General features: G+C 43.6%; 1 protein-coding gene and 1 pseudogene across 3 annotated transcripts in view; both read left to right on the forward strand.

The window, feature by feature from the left end:
* GRIA1 (glutamate receptor, ionotropic, AMPA 1) overlaps positions 1-25637 on the forward strand; it is a 349138-nt gene that overhangs the window by 162300 nt on the left and 161201 nt on the right. The gene's annotated exons all lie outside the window — the stretch shown is intronic.
* On the forward strand, positions 478-1382 carry LOC104980610 (annotated as a pseudogene).

The raw sequence follows: 25637 nt of genomic DNA on the forward strand, positions 1-25637 counted from the left end.
AAGGGTGGTGTCATCTGCATATCTGAGGTTATTGATACTTCTCCTGGCAATCTTGATTCCAGCTTGTACTTCCTCCAGCCCAGCATTTCTCATGATGTACTCTGCATATAAGTTAAATAAGCAGGGTGACAATATACAGCCTTGACATACTTCTTTCCCAATTTGGAACCAGTCTGTTGTTCCATGTCCAGTTCTAACTGTTGCTTCCTGACCTGCATACAGATTTCTCAGCAAGAAGGTCAGATGGTCTGATACACTTAATCTTATCAAAATGAATGGAAGTAAAGCAATCTGAAGGAAATTCAAGACCACAAAACTTATTGAACTGAAATACTGGATTGGCCAAAAAGTTTGCTCAGATTTTTCCATAACATCTTATAAAAAAAAAAACCAGGATGAACATTTTGGCCAAACCAATACATCATACTCTTTATACCAAGAATAACAGTGTTGTGAGAAAGACCATCCTGCTAAGTCATGATGGAGGCGGAAGACAAACAACAGCCCTGGAAGACAATCTTTCCCTTGGAATTACCTAAAATGGAACTTCATTTTCATCTGAGTGGATCCATTAGTTCTAATGCCATGAGGAAATTAGTACACAATAAACCAGGTCTTAAAATCCATGACTAGATGACTATGATTAACAAGGGAAAGAAAAGAACTTTGGAGGAATGTCTCCAAAAGTTTCAAAGTATTCATCAGCTTGCTACTGAAGAGATGTTCATGGCCACAAAAGATGTTATTAAAGAATTCACAGATGATGGTGTCAAGTGCCTGAAACAAAGGAACACACCCAGAAAAGAAACTACGGAATGACTGAAAAGACTTATGTGGAATTTGTACTTGATACTATAAAACAGTCTGAAAAAAGAGAACAGAGACACTGATGTTAGGTATTTGACAGCAATCAACAGAAGAGGTGGCCCTTCAGTAGCCGAGGAGACTGTTAAGCTTCCTGAAGAGTTCTTCCTTTCTACTGAGGACACAGTTCTTGGGTTTGACCTCAGTGGAAACCCTATGGTAGGACAAACAATATTCCTTGGAACTTTTTTAGAACCTGATAAAACATATCTTCATTTGCCATTACATTTTACAGAGATCCCAAAGCAAAAAACTGAAGGAAGGATGGATGGATGGATAGATGGATGGATGGATGGATGGAAGGAAGCAAGCAATCAATGAAGGGGGGGAAGAAGAAGGAAAGGAAAGGAAATTAGGGAAGGGAAAGGAGGGGAAGAAATAAGAAAGAAACTTATGTATTCCTGGATCTGCCTCCTGATAGAATTAGTCATGGGACATTTCTCAGTTTCCCTGAGGGAAGATCCCTGGATCCAGTGGACTTTGTAAGGCATTGCTAGATACCACTGGGTAAAGCTTAGGGCTTCAGTTCCCACAGCAACGCTCTGTTCCTCTTGCCCCACCCCCAGGTTGCAGTTCATATGGAGAGAAGTACTGTTTTAAGAATATAAATATCATTTAGAAAAAAAATGATTTAAAGTAGAGTTGGGGGTAAAGTGGTTATTAAGATTCCTGTCTGGAGGTTTGGACTATGTTAACCTAGGAAAGTTATCCTCTATGAGCCCCAATTTTTACATCTATACGGTTGAGATGACAAAAATTACTGCTGGGAAGTCAAAATGAAGCAGTACATTAGGAACTCATCTGAGCGCTCTGTCCTTTGTAAGTGTTCAAATGTTTGTCATGGTCACTGCTGCTGCTGTTGCTACTTGTCTTCCAGCATTATTATTAGGCAAAATTGGGAGAGTAGGCATTTTATGCAGAAGTGCCCTTCTGAGGAAATGAAGAGACGTGAAGAAATGTCCTGCCCTCAGGTATAAAGATGACTCGAGGCGTCGGCAAAAAAGGCTACAGGTATCTCATGCTGAGAGAGAGAGACTCCTCTGAACTGAGGAATCAAATGCTCAGAAAGTAAGAGAGCTGGTGAAACCATGCTCCATTCTTGTTTTAAAGAGCTGAATGTCAAAATGAAGAGCCCAACATAGGAGCCCAATGCGTGTGTCTTTTCCAGTAAACACACAGCTGAGGCACAGTGACTGCCATTTTGTTCTCAGGAAATGATCCCCTGGGAATGTGGGCTGCCGTCTCTTATTCTTTCTGGAGAAGAGTGATGTGTCATTAGACATCTTTTCATCTAGAAGAGTGATACCAGCTCTATGTCTAACCACCTAGTCTTTTCCAAAGGCTGCCCAAACAGAAATGTGAAAAGATGGGACTTGGTCCTTATGCCTAGGATTACGGGAGAGTGGGTGTGCTGGTATAAGTGATCCTTTAATTGGCTCTTTTTATGAAAGCTGGGACATGCATAGAACCTATTAGGAGGTTTCCAAAATATGTGAAATTATTTAGCTACTTACAAGATAGATCGGTTTACTACTTTCTCGAAGATGCCATTTCCTGACGATGCTAATTATGGAGGCATTTCAGAATAATGACCTCATAAAGTTCAAGCATCTGTCTCTGTGTGCAGACTTAGATAACACACAGCTATGACCTCACTCAGGCCAAGGGCAGGTCTTAATAGCTTGAAAAGACTGTGGTCAGAAAAGGAGTTTGGCTTAAGCTGTTTTCCCTCTTAACTGTTTAATAAAAGGAAGTGTCTCATTGCAGTTGCTTATTTCCTCCATGATTCCATGGGGTTAGGGCCATGGTACCTTCGGGTCATTAGACAAAACGAGAGTAATGTCTTGGGATAGATTGGGAACCCCAAAACTCAGCCTTGTACTCCAGTCATTGGAACACTTTGGTTATTTTATTCCATCACACTGGTCATTTAGAGTTGAAGAGTCTAAAGATACTAGTCATTTCTAAAGGCTGATTAGGGCATTTTCCCTGGGGAAAGAGCTTCTCTACAGAGGAACTCCAAGATGTCCAAGAAGATGGGCTCTGTGTTTATTGAGAGACAGGAGAGGTGTTCAGGCAATGACAGAGCCCATGGTACTGGGGAGTAAAACGAACTGCTGCCCATACGTAACGGAGGGTCGGAGGCAGAGTGAGGTAATGCGAGCCTTATAAAAGCAAAAGGAAAAACTAGGACCATCCACTTATTTAAAATGGAAAAAGGAATGTGTGTTTTTATCCCAATGCCCATCAAATTTCTTTTAGGAAAAAAGAAGTGAGAGTAGGAGGAAATTAGGCGTAGGAAAATATTATACAATTTCTTGGCCTTTCAAGCATCTTAACATCTGAGGCAGGTCAGGAAAACCATGGTGGAATGAAGAATCTGGATTCAGGAAACATAAACTCAAGTGTAGATTCTACAGCTGTCACCTGTGTGACTTCAGGACAACATTCCCCTGCCCCCCCAGCCTCCACCCCTTGCCTTTCATATAAGGGAGTTAGATCAAACCTCAATAGGTTCTGTCTTTTCTGGCATTCTAGGGTATGATAACAAGCTAAAACAAGGATCCTGTTTTCCAATGTGTAAGACACAAGAAAAAGTACACAGTGAAGTGACCTATAAATTTTGCTGAACTTTAAACATGGAATTAAAAATTAGCATGAAAATCATTATCCTCTGTAGTTTAGGAAGTATAATGCAGTTGCTTTGCAGTGGGAAGAATGAATTTTGCACATCCTGAAATAAGCACTGAAAAATGTTAGAAGAGATAGACGCTACAGTAGTCTAGGCTTTTTTCCCCTTTGTTAAGACTTTTTCTTTTCTCATTTTGCATCCATGGTTAGATGGGGGACAAACATCCTTGAGATTCTACACGGGTCAATGGTACAAGGATGTAGAAGAATGTCAGGTCACCTGAGCACAGTCATAAGTAATGACATCATACATAGGTTTATATGACCCAGATGACCTGAGGATATACAGCCTCTGGTCAACCTGAGGTAGTATGTACCTGTCCTGAAAGAAAGGAAAGTTTATGCAATTGTTACACTTGAACTTGAGCTGAGAAAACAGCCTTGGAGACGGGAATTCATGCTTACTGAATGCCACAACATATGTTAGCATTTGACACATTTTGTTTCATTTAATCCTTATGCTAAAAGCACCCTATCAGAATGGGGCTGATTCCCCGGTGGTTCGGTGGTAAAGAATCCACCTGCAATGCAAGAGACAGGGGTTCAATCCCCAGATCAGGAAGATCCCCTGGAGGAGGGCACAGCAACCCACACTGGTATTCTTGCCTGGAGAATCCCAAAGACAAAGGAGCCTGGTGGGCTACAGATCACGGGGTAAAGAGTCAGATACGACTGAAGTGACAGCATGCACACACTCTATCAGAATACAGTTTTTAAACATTGTTTGATTTTTTGATTCCTATTTGTAAAATGGGGACGTGAAACCTTGACAAAGGTAAGTAAGGTCTTACAGCTTGTAAATAATATTGGATTGGCCAAAAAGTTCACTCAGGGAGCTTATGGAAAAACCCAAGTGACCTTTTTGGCCAACCCAATATAAGCTGAAATTGAAATCTTCCCTGACTCTGAAGCCAGTCCTCCTCCACAGTACCTCATCACCTTCTGAAATCCTAGTTTTCATTCTAGTTCTGCCTTTGTTTGACTGTGGTACCTGAAAAATAACCACTCAGTTTACTCATCTGTTAAAAACCACAACCAGCCAATTGACCAAAACAGTGACTATTTGGCCTCTGTTCATCTTCCATGGTTTGTGGGTGGACATTACAATACCACATTTAATTCTCTAGGAGCAGTGCCTCCGACAGTCATGAAACATGGTGGCCCTCAACTTTAAAAGGTCCTTGTACAACCTGAAACTATATGTAAACTGTACCATATATTTATATATTGGTAATGTTTTAGAAAAGAGTCCAAAGCTTTCCTAAGGTCTCAATGGAATTCGTACCTCCAAATGCTTTAGAACCTCCTGATCAGTAGATCTCCTTGTGATATCATCTAGCTCAAGCATCTGTAACAAACTGAAATAAATTAAGGTTTGGTACATGAAGGGAGTTCAAAGACAGAACTTACACTTGCACCAAAGATTATGCAATGTCATGGAAACAGACCTGGCAAAGAATCGAGGACTCTGGATCTGGCTTATTCTGCCTTGTCACTCAAAGAGATGTTAATTCCCTATCTCTCCTCTTGTAAACAGTTATTATAAAACCAAATGTGATAATATGGATGAGAATACTCCTGAAAATATAAAGTTTCCTGCAAAAGTATGACATTAACTGTGAGATATTAAAGTATCAAGTCGTTTCACTAGTTGTCAACTGAGAAAGAGGGAAGATTGTGAGCTCCATCAGCAAAATTTAGAAGCCCTGCTTTTTCATCCTTCAGCAAGGTCTTACATCTGATACTTATGTGTAAATTTCCTTGACTTTAATGAGAATCAGTTGCGAATACAGCTTGCAGGGTTCAGATGGAGATCATCACCAATCTGGAAGCTGATAAATAGAACTTAAGTTTCTTCCCTAGACAACAGTATTTCATCGTTTTTTAAAATCTCCTTTATTCCATGAGGCAGGGGTTCTTAAAGAATGGTCCAGAGTCAGCAGCATGAGCATTACTCAGGATCATGTTAGAAATGCAAATTCTCAAGCCCCACCCTTGACCTACTGAATCAGAAATTCTAGGGGTGGGCTGTTCAGTCTGCATTTTAACAAGCTCTCCAGGGAATTCTGATACACTACAAGCTCAAGTTTGAGAACCACTGTCATAAGTGATTATCCCAGGACAGACCTCCTGGGCTACTATGTTGGTTATGGGAAGTCGAAAGAGAATGACAGAGTTCCAGTAACCTGGAAGAGGATCTAGCACAGCTCACTAAAGGGCAGTATAGGCCAGGGTGGGCTGGAGGACACCAGGGCAGCAAACACGACGGGGCATGTTCAGGGCTCCCCTGGTGGTCTAGCGTAAAGAATCTGCCTGCTAATGCAGGAAACACAGGTTTGACCCCTGATCTGGGAAGACCCCATATACTGTGGAGCAACTAAGCCCGTGTGCCACAACGACTGAGCCAGTACTCTAGAGCCCAGGAACCGCAACTACTGAGCCCATGTGCCTAGAGCCGGCGCTCCGCGACAAGAGAAGCCACCACAGTGAGAAGAAGCCTGCACACTGCAACTAGAGAGCAGACCCTGCTCGGAAACTAGAGAAAGCCCACGGAGCAGGAAAGACCTGGAGCAGTCAAAAATAAATACACATAAATCTTGAAGTGCAAGTTGAGGGTGTTTTCGCAGGTCTAAGTGAGGCAGCTACACTCAGTCTTATGCAAACAGAGGTTTCTCAGAGAAAGAAATGCCTGAATTTAGGTTTCCAAAGGATGAGAGAACTGGTCATTTTAAAGCGGAGAAAACTAAGATTTAGGGCACTTGGACAACTGTACTCCAGGTCATACTCTGCAAGCAAGAGGTAGTGTTGGGATTTGAATTCAGGTCAGTCCAATTCCAGAGTTCTTGCTTTTAACCATTACAGTTAGGCTGGAAACTAGGTTTTATCAAGCCTGTCAATCCTGATAAATTGATAATGGCTTCCAGGAAGGCTGGTGATGAGGACTCTGAGACCTGGGCTGGGCTCAGCAGGAAAGGATGCCACAATCAATTAGTGATGTCTGCCTTGGGTACAGAATAGGGGAGTGTATGTGTCATGCTTGCATTTGCTGACCCTGCACCGCAGAGTACTGCCTCCAGGACTTAGCACAAAGAGGGACAGACCTGCATAGCTGTCTCTTATTCATGGAAGATTGTCTCTGACTTTAAGGAACTTATAGCTCTGTGGCATCAGTGGGCACCTATTATATGTTACTAGGAGGTAGTCAGTGACAGCTGAGGATGTTATGAGCTGATGAAGCATTCATTAAGAAAGGGAATGAAGTTTTCTTCAAAAAATGAAGCTGCTGATTAAGTGTAACAGTGAAAAACAAACAACGATAACGAACAATCTTATGAACCTAAGCTTCAAAGTTTGTAGGACAATTCACTTTCATTTTTTACTTCTGTTATTTCCATGAACATGGCAGATGTTGATATGATAGAAAATGTCACTGTTCGCATAACGTGTCAAGTTGGGACTCTCATGCCTAGGGGAAACTTAAATTTAGAAACACCACCCAAAAAGTATGCATTCAACATACCTAATGGCTCAACTGCAGAGTAGTTTAGAAGTTACTATCAGTCAGAGGGACTGAGAGCGTGGCTCTTTAAGGCAAAGATGGTACTAAGTTAGTGCCAGTTTGCTTCACACATGGTTTACGGTGTTGAGAAGATGGTAGGTGAGCTCTTTGAAGGGTAATCAAATACTGTTTTCACAATATATTTGTTAAACCAATGTATGGATTGAAACAACAGTAACAACACAACAGCAGCAACTGTTTCTAATAATCAGAGGAAATCTGATGGGTACCATCAAGTCGAGAGTCATGGGAAATGACTTCTGGATGAATTTCCTTTGCAAAACTTCTTTTTCACTTCTCCCTGTCTCAACTTCACACTGAACTGTTATAAAAAAACTTTTTATCCTTGAAATTAACAATTTTTGGAAGGAACTTGTGCCCTGGACATAGAGATCAAAAGGAGAAGATGATCTCCCCCAAAATCCCAGGTCAGAGCTGTTGGCCACCTGGGCACTTCTCCCCAGGAGTTATGAACATTCATCTCTCAGTAATCATGACTTGGACAACCCACGTGTACCCCCGCCCCCGTTATCAGAGGCTCACTTTACGGTTATGGGCAGCCTTGGGTTTCAGCATCTGAACAACTGGGGCATAAGCCTCAGTGGTCCCCCACTTCAGGGCTCTGCCTGCTGATAGAGCTCCCCTAACCCCCACCTACAGTTATCAGGAACTGGCTTCCCACTGGTCCTCCTCCCCCAAAGCATTTACACCAGAGATGATGGGGGAGCTTATCGCCTTAAGATTTATTTACCTTAGCTCACATTGGGAGAAGAGATTTGACAGTACTGGGAATCAAAACATTTCTCTGCCCAAGTCCTGCTGACCAGTGCAGAATTATCTCTGATCCATTTTACATTTTAAACATTATCTGAAACCTCAACAAGGAGAAAAAGAAAACATGACAGCCATCTGTGGAAAACAGGCCCTGGGGTGCAGGCTGATAAGGACTTCACCTTTAGATAATCTTCTGGAGAACCATAAGAAATGGACTCAATGTGCAGAGGCTGTGTATCTTTGTATCTTAGCATCTTCTAAGGTACAAATTCCAACACGAAGAAGGTGCCCTGGAGACCAAGGCTGGGGGGTCTCTAGTTTAGATTATACGTTCTGAAAGAGGAAGAGAACCATTTAAAGGTTCATACTGAATACACTGAACCCTGAAGCTTCTCTTTTGCAGGGCTCCTGATCCTTTCATGGAGCAGCGAAATACCAAGTCAGTTCAAAGAAACTGCCTTATTGGCTGTGCGTCCTTCACCCCTGGTTGGTTTTGTAATGTGTATCCCAAATTCATCCCTACCCAATGAGCAGTTCTGGTGCTGAAGCTTAGCTACATGCTGTCATTGTCCAGCCTTCTCTCTTTAACCCAGGTCCATGGCTGTTTTCTCCTTCATTCCATGGAGAGAGACAGTGTAGTGCTTTGGGTTGAGCCCAGGGTTGAGGGTAGGAACAAGATCCGGTTTCTATATCTGCTTCTGCCACTGTCATCTTACATGACTTTGGACAAGTATCTTCCTCCTCCCAGCAGCCCAGTGATCTGCTGTTAGTGCAGGACTAGGCTTCCCTGGTGTCTCAGACAGTAAACAATTGGCCTGCAATGTGGGAGACTCAGGTTTGATCCCTGTGTCAGAAAGATCCCCTGGAAGAGGGCATGGCAACCCATTCCACTATTCCTGCCTAGAGAATCCTATGGACAGAGGAGCCTGGCGGGCTACAGCCCATGGCATTGCAAAGAGTTGGACATGACTAAACAACTAACACTCATCTCTAAGGAGACTTTCCACCCTAACGTTCTAGATCTTCAAGGGAACTGGAATTCTGGGTTCAACTGAAATTGGTGTAACCAGAATTTGCCAACTTTCTCCTCTCTGGCATGAAGCATCATGCTAGGCATCACAGGGGATATGCTTCTATAAGATTCTCTCTCTCTGAACCACAGCACTCACAGGCAAGGGGCGAGTGGGAGAGAAAAACAAGTTTACAGTTATCTCTGGTGCACAGCAGAACATACTGTGTGCTATGAGGAAAGTACAGATGATTACAGGGTCTAAAAGAGGCAGAAATTGCATCTATTTACAAAAAGTCAGACTCACACTTCACGGCATTTCAGATGAGCCTGTCAGGGAGGGAATTCAGACAGGACACAACTTAGTTTCTATAGCAACATTTACTGAGCAGGTCTTTTGTGCCAGCCACGGTTCTGAGTACTTTGTACACAATAACCCTTTATTCCTCTCAGTCTTTTGATATTGAGACTGTGATTATTATTCCCATTCTGCACATGAAGAAACTAAGGCATACACTGCTTAAGTAACAGGCCACAAAGAAAGGGGTATGTGTCCGGATTCAAACACAGGCCATCTGGTGGACAAGCTCCCATTGTCAATCTGGTGGCTCTACTGATTGTGACACATGGAAAACCATTGACTCTGGAAACTGGAGAATGATATTTTACAATTCAGTAAAATAGTGGATGTAAATATGATTTAAATGATACAAAGTTCTATATATTCTTCTGTTTGTAAAGGCTTTTTTGATGTGGATCATTTTTAAATTATTTATTCAATTTGTTACAATATTGCCTCTGTTTTGTGTTTTGGCCACAAGATATGTGGGATTTTCGTTCCCCGACCAGGGATTGAAACTCCATCACTTGCATTGGAAGGTGAAGTCTTAACCACTGGACTACCAGGGAAATTCCTATATACTTTTTTTGAATTTATTTATTTTTAATTGGAGGGTAATTGCTTTACAATATTGTGTTGCTTTCTGCCACACATCAACATGAATCAGCCATCGGTATACATAGGTCCCCTCCCTTTTGAACCTCCCTCCCCTCTCCCACCCCATCCCACCCCTCTAGGTTGTCACAGAGCACCAGGTTGAGTTCCCTGTATTATTTACAACAAATTCTATATATTTTTAAATAATAGAAGAAAGCAGAAGGAGCAGCATGAAGAGAAGTCTGAAGGTGGTAAAGTGCAAGGTGTATATATTTAGGCACGTGTTTAGGGCAGAGTGATCATCCAGAGAGTCCCATGAGTAAGGGCTACCTGATCGGTCAGGCCTGGGGTCTCTTCCTCAGAGTTACACCTTGGGTAGTTTCCACTCAAGGCTTTACTTCATCTCATCTCTATATCTATGCTAGGCCTTGACTGTGCTCTCTAAAGTAGAGAATGACAAATGTAGTCCATTTTCCTCATGTTTTGCACTGTTGAAGCTCATGCCCAGAATGCCAACACAGTTCTCATCAGCATTTGAGTTCAGCCACAGCATTTGAATGAAAGGACTAGACCCTTAACCCTCAAAACTAATACAGGCATTGGCACATTAGTTTCAGCAAAATTAGCCCATGTAAGAGCGACACTAGGGACAATCCCAGCATAAAGAAATAGACTCATCTCAGGAATGTCTGTGCAGTAAGATGTGTTACCATCATCTTCTCAATGCTGTCCAAGGCAGCATCTTCAGATGGTGTCCAGGTTACCATAGGAACTGGTGGTAAAGCTGAAGGGATACGCTAAGAAAAGGGCACCAACTCAAGGAATACTCGGTGGGAATTACACTGGACTGGCACCAGAAGATCTGAGTTTGAGCCCTAGCATGACTGATTTTTGACTGATTGCCCCTAGAAACTGGAGGAGGAAATAGCAGCCCACTCCAGTATTCTTGCCTGGAGACTCCCACGGACAGAAGAGCCTGGTGGGCTACAGTTCACGGGGTCGCAAAGAGTTGGACATGACTGAGCGCGCATGCACGATCCTTTTCTGTAAAACGGCACAACTGATACAGGTGCTCCTTAAAGCATCTTTGAGTCTGAAAGCCCAGAGCATGCAGGTTATTTTAAGCAGAAACTTAACTAAAGCTATTCTTAGGCTCCCAACTAGAAGCTACATGTGATTTTGCATCTCCTACTAACTGCAGAGGTCACGTTTTCCACTGCTTCTTGCTCTTATCTCTCTCAGCTACCAGATGCTGCCGTTTACAAAGCAACAACAATAATAATGTGACAACAGCAACAGACATAGTGGAGGACAGGAACTGTGCTAGCAATACATTTTCAACGCATTCAACTCTCAGAGCAGCCCCACTGGGTGGGTATCATCATTATTTCTGTAACACAGATGAGGAAGCCAAGGTTTCAGAGTTAATCATTAACTTGCCCAAGAGACAGTGGGGAACTGAGTCCAGTCTGTCCGTGGCACACCTTGTGCTCTTAGCCACCTAGATATCCAGCCAGGACTGAACATAAGGGTATGAACCTAGGTGTCCCAGGCGGCCCTGGAGGCCACTTGCCTTTGAAAAATGATTTCTAAAGACTTTTTCATAGGGACCAGAGCCTTTCTTCCTCAGGAAGAAGGAAGTCACTAACTCCAGAGAGAGAATAGGACAAGCAGTCCTTTCCCTAAAGTGAATTCTGATGATACAAGAGTGGACAGGCGTCCATTGAAGAGAGAAAATCAGAGGGAGAAAGTAGCATGAGGAAAGTGCAATTACTCACTTTCTTGGTGATCTGAGAGACACTCCACACAGGAGCCCCCGACCTCTGCCCGACATTGTTCAGTGACCCTGACTGAGCGTGCATGGAAAAGTACACCAGGATGTGTGGGTGTCAGTGGAGGGGGAGTCACGGCTCATAGATTAGACAGAATGAAGGAACCAGCTGCATGGACCAGCCTCACTTAGAAAGCATCTGTTCCCAAAGCCCTATTAAGTGCCAAGCACACAGAACCATTCCTGAGGCAGAGCCCCTGTGCTCCTTGTGTGAGACAGGAGACAAATCCAGGCTTGGCTGGCATTAACGCCAGACGTTAAGTGCCATATGAGTCTAAACAACTTGCTTTGGGCGTGGAGTGAGGGAGGATCCACTCCGCAGCTAACTCCAACACAAGGCAGAAAGTGCTACGAGCTCTAATGAAAGCACAGGCTGAGAGCTCCAGGAGCTCAGACAGGGATGGGTGGATTCTGACTGGGGTTAACACTGAAACGGTGGTGTTTGAGTGGAATCTTGAAGAACTGAAATGAGTGTGAAAGGGCTGAGATGAAATTCCTTTCATCTCTGGGATGTCAGTATAAAGAAAAAGTCAGTTTGTCTATGTTTGCGTTTCTGAAGGCAGAATGGCTGCAAACATCAGAGTCGAAGTTCAGAATGATCTGATTTTGACTTCCGGATCTGCCATGTCTGTGTGACCTTAAATCTTGGTATCGTCATCTGTAATAGGAGATACTAGTATCTTTTTCATGGGATTGTTGTGGGGAATAAAGAAATTAACTATGGTGAATGTTTAGTAATGCAAGTGTCTAGCAAATAATAGATGATAGCTTTTACTGTAGTATGATTACTGATGCACTGAACATTATCTAGCTCATCTGGACAACACGTGACTATTCAGCCATGCTGGATATTCGGACAACTTCCAGAATTAACTAAATGCACCTGCATAGTCCTTGGCACTTGTCTTCATCCTGGGTGCATTTTCCCTCTCCCCAGACCTTTGCACAGCCAGCACCTTTGTCCACTCCTGAATCACAGTTTTGCCCTTTTGGTTTGCATTTTGGTGTTCTCGTCCATACAATGGACTAAATTCCTGGGTCTCGTTTTCTCACTTCTTCATGCAGTACGGTTCTGCACTGGAGGGTGCACCCTTTGAGGTGCTTTCAGATCCAGCAGTGAAGGCACAGGGCCATTATGACAGTCAGCTTCTCGAGTGAAGTCCTGCCTTGTTCATGGCCAAGTTTTCTCTGTCTCCTGTTCATCGTGCTACTGAGAATCAACAGAGGACACTGGAACCACAGGGAACTAGAACCAAATCTTCTGTTTTACTAAGGAGCACCACACAGGCCAGAGACAGGAAAACATTTGTCAAGTTTCTGTAGAGAGGCAGGCAGGGGTGGGTCTGCGCACTAGACCCTAAGTGTGGAAACTCACGGGTCAGTGCACCCTGTATGACTTCCCGTGACCTCTGTGCCTTTGCTCTGCAGACCCAGGCTTTGATAAGGTCAAAGATGCATTTCCTTCTGTCCCTTCATCCCCCTTGCCCACCCTCCTGACTATGGGTAAAACTGGAAAGGGCAGCCCCCTGGAGGTCCATTTGGACACACATTTACCACTCCCGCAAGCATCCTTGGATGTCGCTTACATACCACGTACTGACTTTGAGGCCTCACAGTCTGGAGACCAGCTGACAGGAAGAGAGGCAAGAAGACTGAAAACACTTTAAACAGCCTTGGAATTAAAGAAGTGAGAAGGAAGGCAGGAAACATTTGTGATGACCAACATCATAGAGAAGTGATAAAAATGAGGAGACCTTAACACTTGCCTTCTGCTCCCCTGAGATCAAGGATATAAAGGCTTTTCATCTCACATGACAGCTCCAGCTGTTTGGTGGTGGTGACCAGGCTGCAATAGATTTCAAAGCAGCGCCTGGGCTCCTCAGGCAAGAAGGCTAGGTAGAATCCTGTGTCTGCCCCAGGCTCCCTCTCGAGAAGCATTCACCCTTCCCTCTGAATATACAGAACATGCTATACTTCTACTTTAGAATTTATTTCATTTTCTCATGTCCAGTTTTTATTCATGAATCATGGGTCTGTCTTCCTCTTCACATTAGAACATTCCTCTTAAGATGCAGATGTAAGAACAGACTTGTGGACACAGCAAGGGGAAGAGAGGTGGCAGATGAATTGAGAGAGTACCACTGACATATATACAAAACAACAATATTATCATGTATAAAACAGATAGTGGGAAGCAGCTGTCTAGCACAGGGAGCTCAGCTCGGTGGTGACCTAGAGGAGTGGGATGGGAATGCGGGAGGGAGGTTCAAGAGGGAGGGGACATATATATACCTATGGCTGATTCACACTGTTGTACAGCAGAAACCAACACAACATGATAAAGCAATTATCCTCCAATTAAAAATAAATTTTAAAAAAAGAACATCCCTCTTAAAGGTAGGCCCCACAACAATACAATTATGCAATTGCACTGTATCATATGTGATACATGATATAACAATATTGTATTGAATCATATATAATGTGCTTATGACGCTATTTATGATGACGTTAATTATATGATGTTAATTATTCAGTGAATATTATGGTTAGATATACTGCAAGGTACTTTAGCTTAATAGTAAGAACTCACCTGGTGGGATCAGACATGGGTAGGTTTGAATGCTAGCTCTACCTTTATCAGTTCTCTGACTTCTACCTACCTGTGCCTCAGTCCATTTATAAAATAATAATAATAGTGCATACTTTCTAGGACTGTCACACAGATTTAAACAGTTTATTACTTTAAAATGTGTAGTTAGTTCCTAGCATTAAAGGGCTCAATATACGCAGCAGCTAGTAGTAATATCAGGAATCACCACTATCATCACCATCGTCGTTTGTTGACAGTTATTATGCTGGTAACCAGAATCCCCAAATCCTCCATCAGCTCCTGTCTTTCCTTAGATAGGAGAGGGAGAGATGCAAAGAAATAAACTGAAGGAAAGAAAAGAAATCCAGTGCTTCTTACTCTGTGGTTGTTGCACCAAACCACACAGTGGGCTTCTGTGCACTGAAGGATCCCTAAAAGCTTCTTTCCGGAGGCTGTCCCCTAACCTTGGCTCTGTGGATGCCAGCCCTCTGGAGACAAGAAAAGACTAACCTAAGGCAATGAAGGCGTTTCCCAGGTGGCTCAGTGGTAAAGTACCTGCCTGCCAATGCAGGAGACACAGGAGACATGGGTTCGATCCCTGAATCAGGAAGATCCCCTGGAAAAAGAAATGGCAACCCACTCTAGTATTCTTGCCTGAGAATCCCACTGACAGAGAAGTCCAGTGGGCCTCAGTCTATGGGGTCACAAGGAGTCAGACACAACTTAGCAACTAAACAACAAACAACAAGGCAATAAAGGGGTGAGGGGAGAAGTTTTGCCTAATTTCTCAAATAAGGCAGGTCCAAGCTTTCCACTCAAATCTTCAGGGTGAAAGAGGTCCATCCTACCCACACTCAAAGCTGCCCCAGGCTTGCCTGTCATGTCAGAGAAACAACGCCAGCAGCTGTGGCACCACGGCCCAAACTGGTCTTGCTACCTCCTTACTTGTTTCGAGGGAGGAGCAGGGGGAGTGGGTTATCCTAAACCAACAAAAAACGGGTGGGAGAGTAGGTACTGGCATGGCTGTAGGGGTGAGTAGGCATGTGGGTACAAAGAAGGTCACTAGTATGATGCTCTAGAGTGTGTGTAGAAAGTATGGAGAAAAACAGAATCTGAAACAGAGAAATGATTATTGGATGTAGCTAGTGGTAACAGAATATGGAGCTGAAAATGACCATGCTTGTATAGTACACACCTATCCTCTCACAGCTGAGGGAACAAAATTCTTCACTTAAGAAGGGAAATAGTCTACCCACTTGGTTATTCACTTACTTGGCATGGACTGTACTGCTTAATGCCAAGGACGATGCTATGTGCTGTGTATACAGGCTGAGAAAAAGGGAAAGAGGCCCTGCCCTCACAAATGTACACCCTAAAAGAGGGACAGATAATCAACAAGCCAACAATCCATCAGATGCAGTGGAGTCTCTCATGACCAACTTCTATTCAACCATGTCTCTGGACTGACCTGTATTCTCCATGACCTCTATAAACCCCACACCTTCTGGACAGTAGCCTCTTCTCTGATCAGCCTCTATATTTCTGTTCACATTAGCTTTGTTGGAGACAGACTAGAAATCCATTCCATTTGTTTCCAAACCTATTTATACTCTGTGTTTTACTTATATATTTGCCATGTAACTAGAAGTTATGTAAAATGTGAGTGCAAAAAGAAAGTTGCTTTACTTCTCTGGAAAGTCAGTTGCATGCTTTTGAAAGGCTCAAAGATGAATCACTGAAAACATTATAATGCTAGGTATAGGCAAGGAAACTATAAAAGACTGTGGCTGGGGACACAAAAAAATTCTGTGCTTACATTTACGTTATGTCTTCAAGCTCCCACTACATAAAAGTTTGATAAATGTGTGTGCACTTAAATCTTTTAAGTTAGAAGAAAATCCTTATGATGAATCATTTTTTGCAATTCTTCACTTCAACCATCTTTTCCAAATAATCTAGTAGCAGCCCCTCATTGCCTCAGATGAAAGGATTTCTGCTGCAATTACAACTTGAGTAAAGTGCTGTGAGGGAAGCAAACTGAACGAGGTGACAGAGCACAGTGGATGACCTACTTAGGGTGGTCACTGAAAGATGCAAAGAAGCCAGCCAGACAAAAGTAGGAGAGAAGAGTTCTAGGCAGAAGGGACAGCCTAGCAGGGAGCCCTAGCATGTTGAAGAAGGTGCAACAGTGGATAAGAAAACGGGAGAGGATGAATGAAACTGTTCAGATTACCAGGGTTCAGACAAAAGGCAGACCCTGCCAGGTCATGCAAGGCAATATAAACATTACTGACAGGGACTCCCCTGGTGGTCCAGTGGCTAAGATTCCACTCTCTCAGTGCAGGGGGCCCAGGTTTGATCTCTGTTCTGGGAACCAGATCCCACAGGCCACAACCAAGACCCTGCGCAGTCAAATAAATAAATATTAAAAAATTACCGAACACATGCTGAGGACCCTTTCAAAGCTCAAGGGGACTATGTCAGGACCCCATTTCCATTTTCAAAAGAACATTCTGGCTGCTATGTGAAGAATGGAGGAGGGTGAGAAAAGGGAGAGAGCAAGATGGAGGCAGCAATGCAGGAAAATGATAAAGAAAGCAGTAAATATGGCTGTCCCTCAGTATCTGTGGAGGATTGGTTCCAAGACCCTCCTCAGATACCAGAATCCATGGATGCTCAAGTCCTTATGTAAAAATGGCACAGTATCTGCATACAACCTCTGCGCATCCTCCCATACACTTTAAAGCATCTATAGATTACTTACAACACCTGATGCAAGTAAACTCTGTGAAACAGTTGTCGGCACACAGAAGATTCAAATTTGGCTTTGTGGAGCTTTCCCAATTCTTTTTTGCGAGTATTTTCAATCCACGGTTGGTTGGTCTGTGGATGTGGAACCCACAGGTACAAGAACTGACTCTGCATGGTGAACAGCGACAGAGCACTAGGCTGCTGGGGGCTGGGGGTATAGTAGATACGTTCGTGACATCTTTAGAAGGACGTTTGTCCATGTTTTCTCCTGTCAATCAATCAGCATGACCAAACTTACAGCTAATTTTTGAAAGGTATTTATGATTCAATCTAGGGAGAGGGGGGAACCCAGAAGTCAAGTAAATCGGTTTTATTCTCCTAGTTTGCTATTTATTGACTGTGCTACTTAAAGCAAGACTCTGAACTCTTGGAAGCTCATCTGGATAAAGAGAATAATAATATCCTCTCCAGTCTATATTATATTTAAGTTATGTAATTTGAATAAGATGATGTACTACATCAATGTGTATATTACCCTTTATAGTGAATGTAAGGACTTGGATAAGCTTAACAACTGGTAAGGCAGGTTTTATTGCCTTCACTTCACAGGTGAGAAAACCCAAATATATTCAACAGTTACTGAGCATCTACTCTATCAAGACCAGGGCTAGGCCCTGAGACTTTAAAAACAAATTAGACCCAGCCGCACTCTGTAGAAGTTCACAGTCTGATGAAGAAACAGACATGAAATTATAGAATATCAAGATAAGCACTAAGAAAGAAAGCACAGTAGAAGCTCAGAGAAGGAACTCATTTTTTCTGGATGGGTTGGAAGACTTCCTACTGGAGTCAGCATCTACCTGGGGTCTTGAAGGAAGTATAGGAGTTTTTTAGGTGCTGAGGGGTGTTTGTAAGGAATATTTACAGAGGTATGAAGACCTAGCCGTGTGGCTGTGGTCTCCAGCATTCAGTGGGCTGTTAAAAACGAGGCTGGGGGTGGATCAGGATCACTGAGACTCTCCTACATGGGGCCCTGTGGGTACATTATGCCCAAGCAAAAAAAAATACTAGTACAGTAGCTTCCGGAGTATGTTTTCTCCAAATGCTCTCAGCAGTTCTGCATTGTATCTGCGCCTTTTACTCTCTCCTTCCTCACTTACTATTTTCCCCAGAATGAGTTTGAATCTCAGCCTTTCCCCTCCCACACACACTCCTGGATCTTAATTCAGGGGAGGCATACAAAGAGAGCACCCCTAGTCAGTAAGAACTGCTATTATTCTCTGAATTTCTTTTAGAAATCAAGGAGTCTGGACTGTTTCTTAGCAGGAGCTATTTCATCCTATTTCATGGATGAAACATCAAAACTATTTCATGTTTTGAGAAACCTTGAAAACTGACTCAAATTTTGGAACAAAGGGAACTAAATACCAGGGAGTTGCTTTTGGAGGGGAGGCATGTCTGCAGAGGAGGAGGCTGGGCTTTTGCTAAAGAGTGTCAGTTGGAAATTGTCTAGGAGACCTGAGTTCTCATCCCTGGGCACAGCATGCTTTCATGCCTCAACAGTCCCATCTGGAAAATGACAAATAAGAAAATGTGTAGTTTTAGAGGTGGAAAGAGTGTTATAGCTAAATGAATCTCACTTTTTTTTTTTTTAAACAAATGAGGACATGAACTCCAGAGACGGGGAATAACTTGCTAAAGGTAATATAGGGAATGGGCAGTTTGTTTGGTCATTCACTCATCCACTCCATTCAGCAAATGTCTTGGTGAATCCCCGTACCTTGCTAGATGCCAGGACTAAAGCAGGAGATGAAATAATCATGATCTCTGCTGTGTTGGGAGAAATGAAATGACGCCAATAAACAAAACGTTAAAGAGGATAATTAAAGACAGAGATAAGCTATGATGGAAATAAACACAGCACTGGTATAGAGAATAAAAGGGCAAAAGCACAGAGAAAGCCTCTCTGAAGAAAGAACACTAAAGCGGAGACCTAAGCACTACAGACTCAGCCACTTGAAGAGGGTTTGGAGTAACTTTCTAGGGGAGAACTGCATGTGCAAAAGCCCCAGGACAAAAAAAGTTTGGACTGTCCTGAAAGGTGAAAGAAAGACCAGTGTGTGGATAGACAAAAGGGGCATGGCCTGGGTAGGAGATGTGGTGGGAGAGATGGTTGTTGTTCAGCCGCTAAGTTGTGTCTGACTCTCTGCAACCCCATGGACTGTAGCTCGTCAGGCTCCTCTGTCCATGGGCTTTCCCAGGCAAGAACACAGGAGTGGGTTGCCACTTCCTTCTCTTGGGGAACTTCTCTATTCAGGGATAGAGCCTGCATCTCCTGCATTGCAGGCAGATTCTTTACCACTGAGTCACCTGGGAAGCCCAAGGAGAGGTAGGCAGGGAGCTTAAAATTCAAAGTGCTCTTATTGGTAAATTCTTGATTGACCTTCACATCTTTGTTGGACTCTACTGGTTGATTAAAATTCACTATTCTCAGTATGCTTTTCTGAGACCTGGATTAGATGAGCAGGAAAGAAAAAGAAAAAAAAATGTTGAGCTGTTCTTCTGTATCCACTTTTCTCTTTGCTTAGGGTTCAGCTCAAGAATTCAGCCAGGGGCAGAGTCAGAAGTGAATTCAGGTATCAGGCAAGGTAGAACCTGGTTCCTGGTGGTGTCATATAGTTTTGAGAGCTGTAACCTCTTGTTTCTGTAGCCTTATTCCTCCTTCATTTTTGTCCTTCCCCTCCTCCGTAGATATACCCTTGCTAGAAAAATGAATTTCACTGATACAGGGCACCCTCAGGCAGTCATCTGCAGATTTTCATGAAGGTTTGCCTTGATAGACAGATGCCAGTCAAGTTTATGGTGTGCAGTGCATTGTAGGCTTGCCACTTGGCTTAGGAAAGCCTATTTATATGCATGATTTTCATAGAAGAAGAATAGCAAACGAGAAAATATTTTTCCCACTCAACCAGGGAATAGAATCAAGATCGTCAGAGAGTGAGTCTGGCTTCATTTCTGGAATGATTTACCTGGTGTTCCTTGCAGGGACTGTTCATTCATGAACCAGCAGAAGATGCTTTGTGATGCGGGGGGAGGTGGCACAGGGTGCTGACTGGGCCAGAGGCAGAGGATGCTATGAGGCTGATCTCTCCCGTAACCCCTTCTCTTTGGCTAGTGTCTTACTCTCATTCCTTCTGCTCTAGTGGGTTTCTGTGCTAGTTCCCCAAGGCTGCATAGCAGCAGAGCTAGATAGATGTAAAAAAATAAATAAATAAAAGAGCTAGATAGATGTAATCTCTACCTAGACTTTTGAGTTAACCCTACCTCCTACCCACAAATGAGGCTGAATGAGCACATGCCCTAGTACTGGTCTGCAGCCTTGACCTTGGCCCCAGAACTTGACCCAAGAATGAGCCCTGACCTCATCCTCAAATCCAAGTTCCAACCTTGTGCAGCCCCTCCCCGAGCCCCGGACCAAGTGCTCCTGCCTAATCCCCTCTGTGTGCCTAAGCCTTGGCCTCGAGGGGTGCAGCCACAGTGATGTGCATTCCCTTTTATGGAAGCCTCTGAAAGCCTCTGGCCTCTCGAGGCCCAGGTCTCCCTTGCCAGACCACTGCAAAAGAACCACAAGATGTGGAAAGGAAGATATGGGTTCACACCTGTGTCCCTGGTTCCTCATCTGTGTGTGGGCTCGAGGGTCATCAATCCTGCCCTACCTGCCCCACTGGGTAGTCTCAAGAGGAAGTGGATGTGAAAGATTCAAAGCTCATATAATGTACTGTGAACTATTACTACCTCTCTCAAAATGTCAACATTTCAGCCTTCTTGCTGTCCTGTAGCAGAAGCCCACAGAGTTGGAGCTGGCCACAGACCAAATCTAGCACGATGTCTGCTTTTGTAAATAAAGGTTTACATGGTAAATAAAGTTTCACACTCATTTTATATACCTATTGTCCTTGGCTGCTTTCATGCTACCAAAGCATCACAGAACAGTTGCAGCAGAGACTGTAGGGCCCACCAAGCCTAAGATACTCTTTGTTCCATTGCTGTCACCCGGCACAGAGGAGCAGAGCAATGGCTCTGAAGCTAGAATTCCTGTGTCTAGAGGCTGAATCTTCTACTTGGTGGCTATGTGACCTTGGGCAAGTAAATTAGCCCCAGTTTTTTTATCTCCACAAAATGGCAATAAGAACTGAATCCCTCTACACTAGTGAAATGGCAGTAAATGAGTAATTCATACAAAGCAGGTAGCAGAGTCCCCAGCGTACAGTAAGCATTCAGTGTTGCCTGGTACTATTATCAGGGAAATGAGAGCTCTGGTTTGTGATGACAGACTTTCTGGGGACCAGAGTTAATATGGTTCAAGGCACAGGGGAGAGGAACCGACCTGGATTCATATCTCAACTGTCACTTATCACACGAATGACTTGTGAGAGATTAATTAACCTTCTTGAGCTTCAGCTTCTTCATGCATGAAATAGGACAAAAAAAAAATTATAAGGTTGTTGTGGGAAGTAAATGATAGTGCTTAGACCAGGATTGGGTGCATAGTCAACACTCAACAAGGGACAGAACTATAATAATAAATAAGATGAAGAACAGTATTTTTCCCCAAGTAGGGACAGCCACCCAGAACAGATAGGTAGGGAGAAGTCTCCAGTACACCACCATCTTCAGGAGGTTCTAGCTGTGGCTGGTGGTGACCTTGACATCAGGTTTTGCATATTCCAAGCACATTTAAATTCTACAGACTTCAAAGTAGAGTCAGGCAGACAGACATCTTTTAGGAGACTTTTCTCTAGGTTAAAAGACCCTCAAGACCAAGTACCTTTCAGCAACAACAATCCATTATCCTACAGTGGTTCTTGGGTTAAGTGAGAGGCAAAGAGAACAGCACGTGTGGGTGTGTGTGTGTGTGTGTGTGTGATTACATGAACTATCTCCAAAAGATCTTCTGCCTATAATGGTTACCTGGTTTGCTACATAAGGGTGAAAATGCCCTTGTTTTGAATCCTTTAGAAAACCTAAGGGTTGAGTCATGTCATGGGATGTACATCTTGCCTAGGAAGCACTGGCTAAGGAGACTGACTGTTGCAGGTGGAATATATTAAGGGTGGCTGGGTTTTGGACACCAGCCTAGAAGAACATCTCTAATTCTCTATTGGCCTAAGATAACAGGGAGTGACAGAGGTCAGTGGGCTGAAGCAAGGGGAATTTGGACCAAGGGTGGGGCATAATGGATATTCCCCAAGTTCATGGTTGCTAGACGGTCATCTTTGGAGAAGGCAATGGCACCCCACTCCAGTACTTTTGCCTGGAAAATCCCATGGATGGAGGAGCCTGGTAGGCTGCAGTCCATGGGGTTGCGGAGAGTCGGACACGACTGAGTGACTTCCCTTTCACTTTTCACTTTCATGCATTGGAGAAGGAAATGGCAACCCACTCCAGTGTTCTTGCCTGGAGAATCCCGGGGACGGGGGAGCCTGGTGGGCTCTCATCTCTGGGGTCGCACAGAGTCGGACATGACTGAAGTGACTTAGCAGCAGCAGCAGATGGTCATCTTAATTTAGAAGACTGTGAAACAAAGCAATATAACCAAGCATGTATGGTTATTCCCTATCCAGCTGTATACATAACATTGAACATGCCAAGAAAAATCATAGAGTTTGAAAGGCTTCTACCTTTAAGAGAGTTTACACCTCAATTGTGAGTGAAAGATATACATACACAAAAAGTCATTTGATAATGCAAAGAAAAATAATAAGTCTACCCAATGTAAGAAATGCCATGGAAGCAAGATTAGGTCAATTGTCAAAAACAGTATCAAGTAGTATAAGTGAATGATATGCACTCATTCATTCAATCAGTCTTCATTCTGTCATTTACCAGAAATACTGTGTAGTCATTGTGTGATGCCCTCTAAGGACTGTAAAGAATAAAATGAGCTTTATGAAAGCAGAGGCATCATCTATCTTAGTCACCACTCTGTTGCACAGCATCTAGCCCATAGGAAAGAGGCAACAGTGACTGAAACAGACAGACGTGGTGTTTAGATGATTGTGACACTTACGGAGCTCCTAATATGGTCTTAGGCTTTGGCTTGTATTATAAAATACTAGCAAATAGAAATGTAGTAGACATCAGTTGGTTTGATATGCCTGACATCCATCTTCTCTCTGTCCACAACACATTCATTGTCCTTTGGCTGATACCTTCTTAGTAAGAGAAGTGAGTGAAGTCACTCAGTCGTGTCCGACTCTTTGCGACCCCATGGACTGTAGCCCACCATGCTCCTCTGTCCATGGGATTTTCCAGGCAAGAGGACTGGAGTGGGGTGCCATTTCCTTCTCCAGAGGATATTTCTGACCCAGGGATCGAACCCAGGTCTCCTGCATTGTAAGCAAGATGCTTTACCATCTGAGCCACCAGGGAAGTCCTAGTATGGTTACCTTATCTTAGGAAGATAATTAACTAGTTTCTCTGCCTTCCCTTGACCAAGGGATGACTTCTACTCTGAAAAAGGCCCATCTGGAGCTGTGTGGAGCAGTGATTACAAATGGCTGAATCAACGGTGATATTCTGAAGACACCATCTATGAAATTCTCACACCCAGATTCCCCAATCTCCTGCAATTTCCATTGTCTGAAGTTCAGTCTTTGAGCTGGCGGTTCCCTCTCCTTTCTTCTTTTGTCTTCAGTTAGGATGCATTCATTTCTGTCCTTGCAATCAAAGAACTCAAACTAATAAAGCATGAGGGCTGCATAAAAATTGATAAGAGGCATGCGTTTCTGTGGACATTTAAGAGAGGGATGGACTACTATTTTTATAGACTACAGTTAGGAAAAGGGAAGCGTGAGAGCTTCATGGAAGAGGTGGCATTTAAGCTGGACCTTTAAAGATTGGAAAGAATTTGTAGAGGGAAACGGTAGAAGTCAGGAAGTCTGTACAGTTTGGAACAAGAACATGAGCAAAGGCCCAGAACCTAAAGCAAGCCTAGAAACATCCCAGAGGAGAGTGTCTATACTCAAACCCCATGAACTCACTGGTCCATGCCTGTACCCCCATTACACTTAAGTCAGATTTCCTTTTCCCATTTTGCACTGGATCAGAACCAGCTTCCCCGCCACGGTATCTCTTCTCCATTGCCTTTATCTATAGGATGTTAGAGCTGAGGGCTCAGTTAAAATCAGACCTAGACTATCTCTGAACAAGGTGATGTTCTAGAGCTGAACAGGTACCCGAGCCACACATGAAGTGCTGTGCACCTTAGGGGAGCATTAAGTTTGCTCAGAAAGTTACATATGGTCTCCTTCACCTCCATTTCTACTGCTTTCTCCTTTGGCCTGCACTGCATCTACCTTGGCCTTCTTTTTCTTTCTCAATTTCACCAATATTTTCCTGAACCTTATTATGAGCCTTTGCATTTCCTGTTCCTTCCACCTGAAACTGTTTCCCTGGCCCTCTGCCTGGCCAGCTCCTCCATATGATTCATTTTCTCAGCTCAAAGGTTACTGCCACAGACAGGGTCTCCTTCACCCTTTATGTAAGTAGCCCCATCAGACACACTCCCATCACCTCATATTATTGCCTTCCTAACACTTATCAGATCCTAACGATCTTACTGACATGTACATCAACTCTCTCCCCTCTGTAGATCCTAAGCTCCATGATGGAAGGTTCTCAGTGTTGTATTCCCCTGGCACCCCACTGTCTGACATACACCATGAGCACAGTAAACATTTGTTGGAAGGGTGGACGAGTAGTTACATAGAAGAAAGATGGAAAGAAGGAAGAGAAAACCCCTGTCTGTAGAACTACACATCTTCAGGGAGCACAAATGTTTTATTAGAGGTACTCCACACACACACACACACAGGCACACAACACTGATTTAGTAGACACTCCATTGTCCAGATGGGGAAAATGCAGCTCACAGAGGGAAAGGGGCTTGTTCATAGTCCCTGATTTGTTTTTCTGTGTTTACTTTTCCAGAACCAGGTCAGGCACCTGAAGAGCGTTCCCACAGAACCTACGATCTCTCCGTCTATTTGTCCTTCCCCTGCCCCTGGTTTCATATGTCAGCCCACAAGGTGAATCTAATTCCAGGACCAGTGAGCCCAGCCTGTAACCAATTCTTAGCCTCATATACCATGTCACATCTCACTGACTTTCAGTGCCTGGTAATTAATACTCATGTTTCATAATAAATACGCAAGTCTGAGCAGGGGAGGAGGCCTCCTCTTCTGCATCTCCCTCTGTTGCCCGGTCCCAACTGGGCCCCAGGGCCAAGGTGAAGAGAGGCTCTAGGAAGCTGAGAGGAACCCAAAGTCAAAGTATATGCAACACGGACACATGACTCAGGGGCTTAACACGGCTAGTCCTGGCAAGGCCCTTGGCAGTCTGGTCCCCACCACCACCTCCAACTCTGGCACACCCGTCTCAGTTGTACTGGCTTTTCTGGACTTTCTCTAAGGCCCCTTCCTCTCTCTCACCTCATTGCCTTTGGATAAACTGGTCCCTCATCCTGGATATTGGCACAGGCACTTAGCACCATGACCCCCTGAAGTAAGTACTCAGTAAACACTGGCTATCATGATAGTTAACAATCATTTGTTCTATGTTTAATAC

The sequence above is a fragment of the Bison bison genome, unplaced genomic scaffold (assembly GCF_000754665.1).
Source record: "Bison bison bison isolate TAMUID 2011002044 unplaced genomic scaffold, Bison_UMD1.0 scf7180017864505, whole genome shotgun sequence".
Taxonomy (NCBI): domain Eukaryota; kingdom Metazoa; phylum Chordata; class Mammalia; order Artiodactyla; family Bovidae; genus Bison; species Bison bison.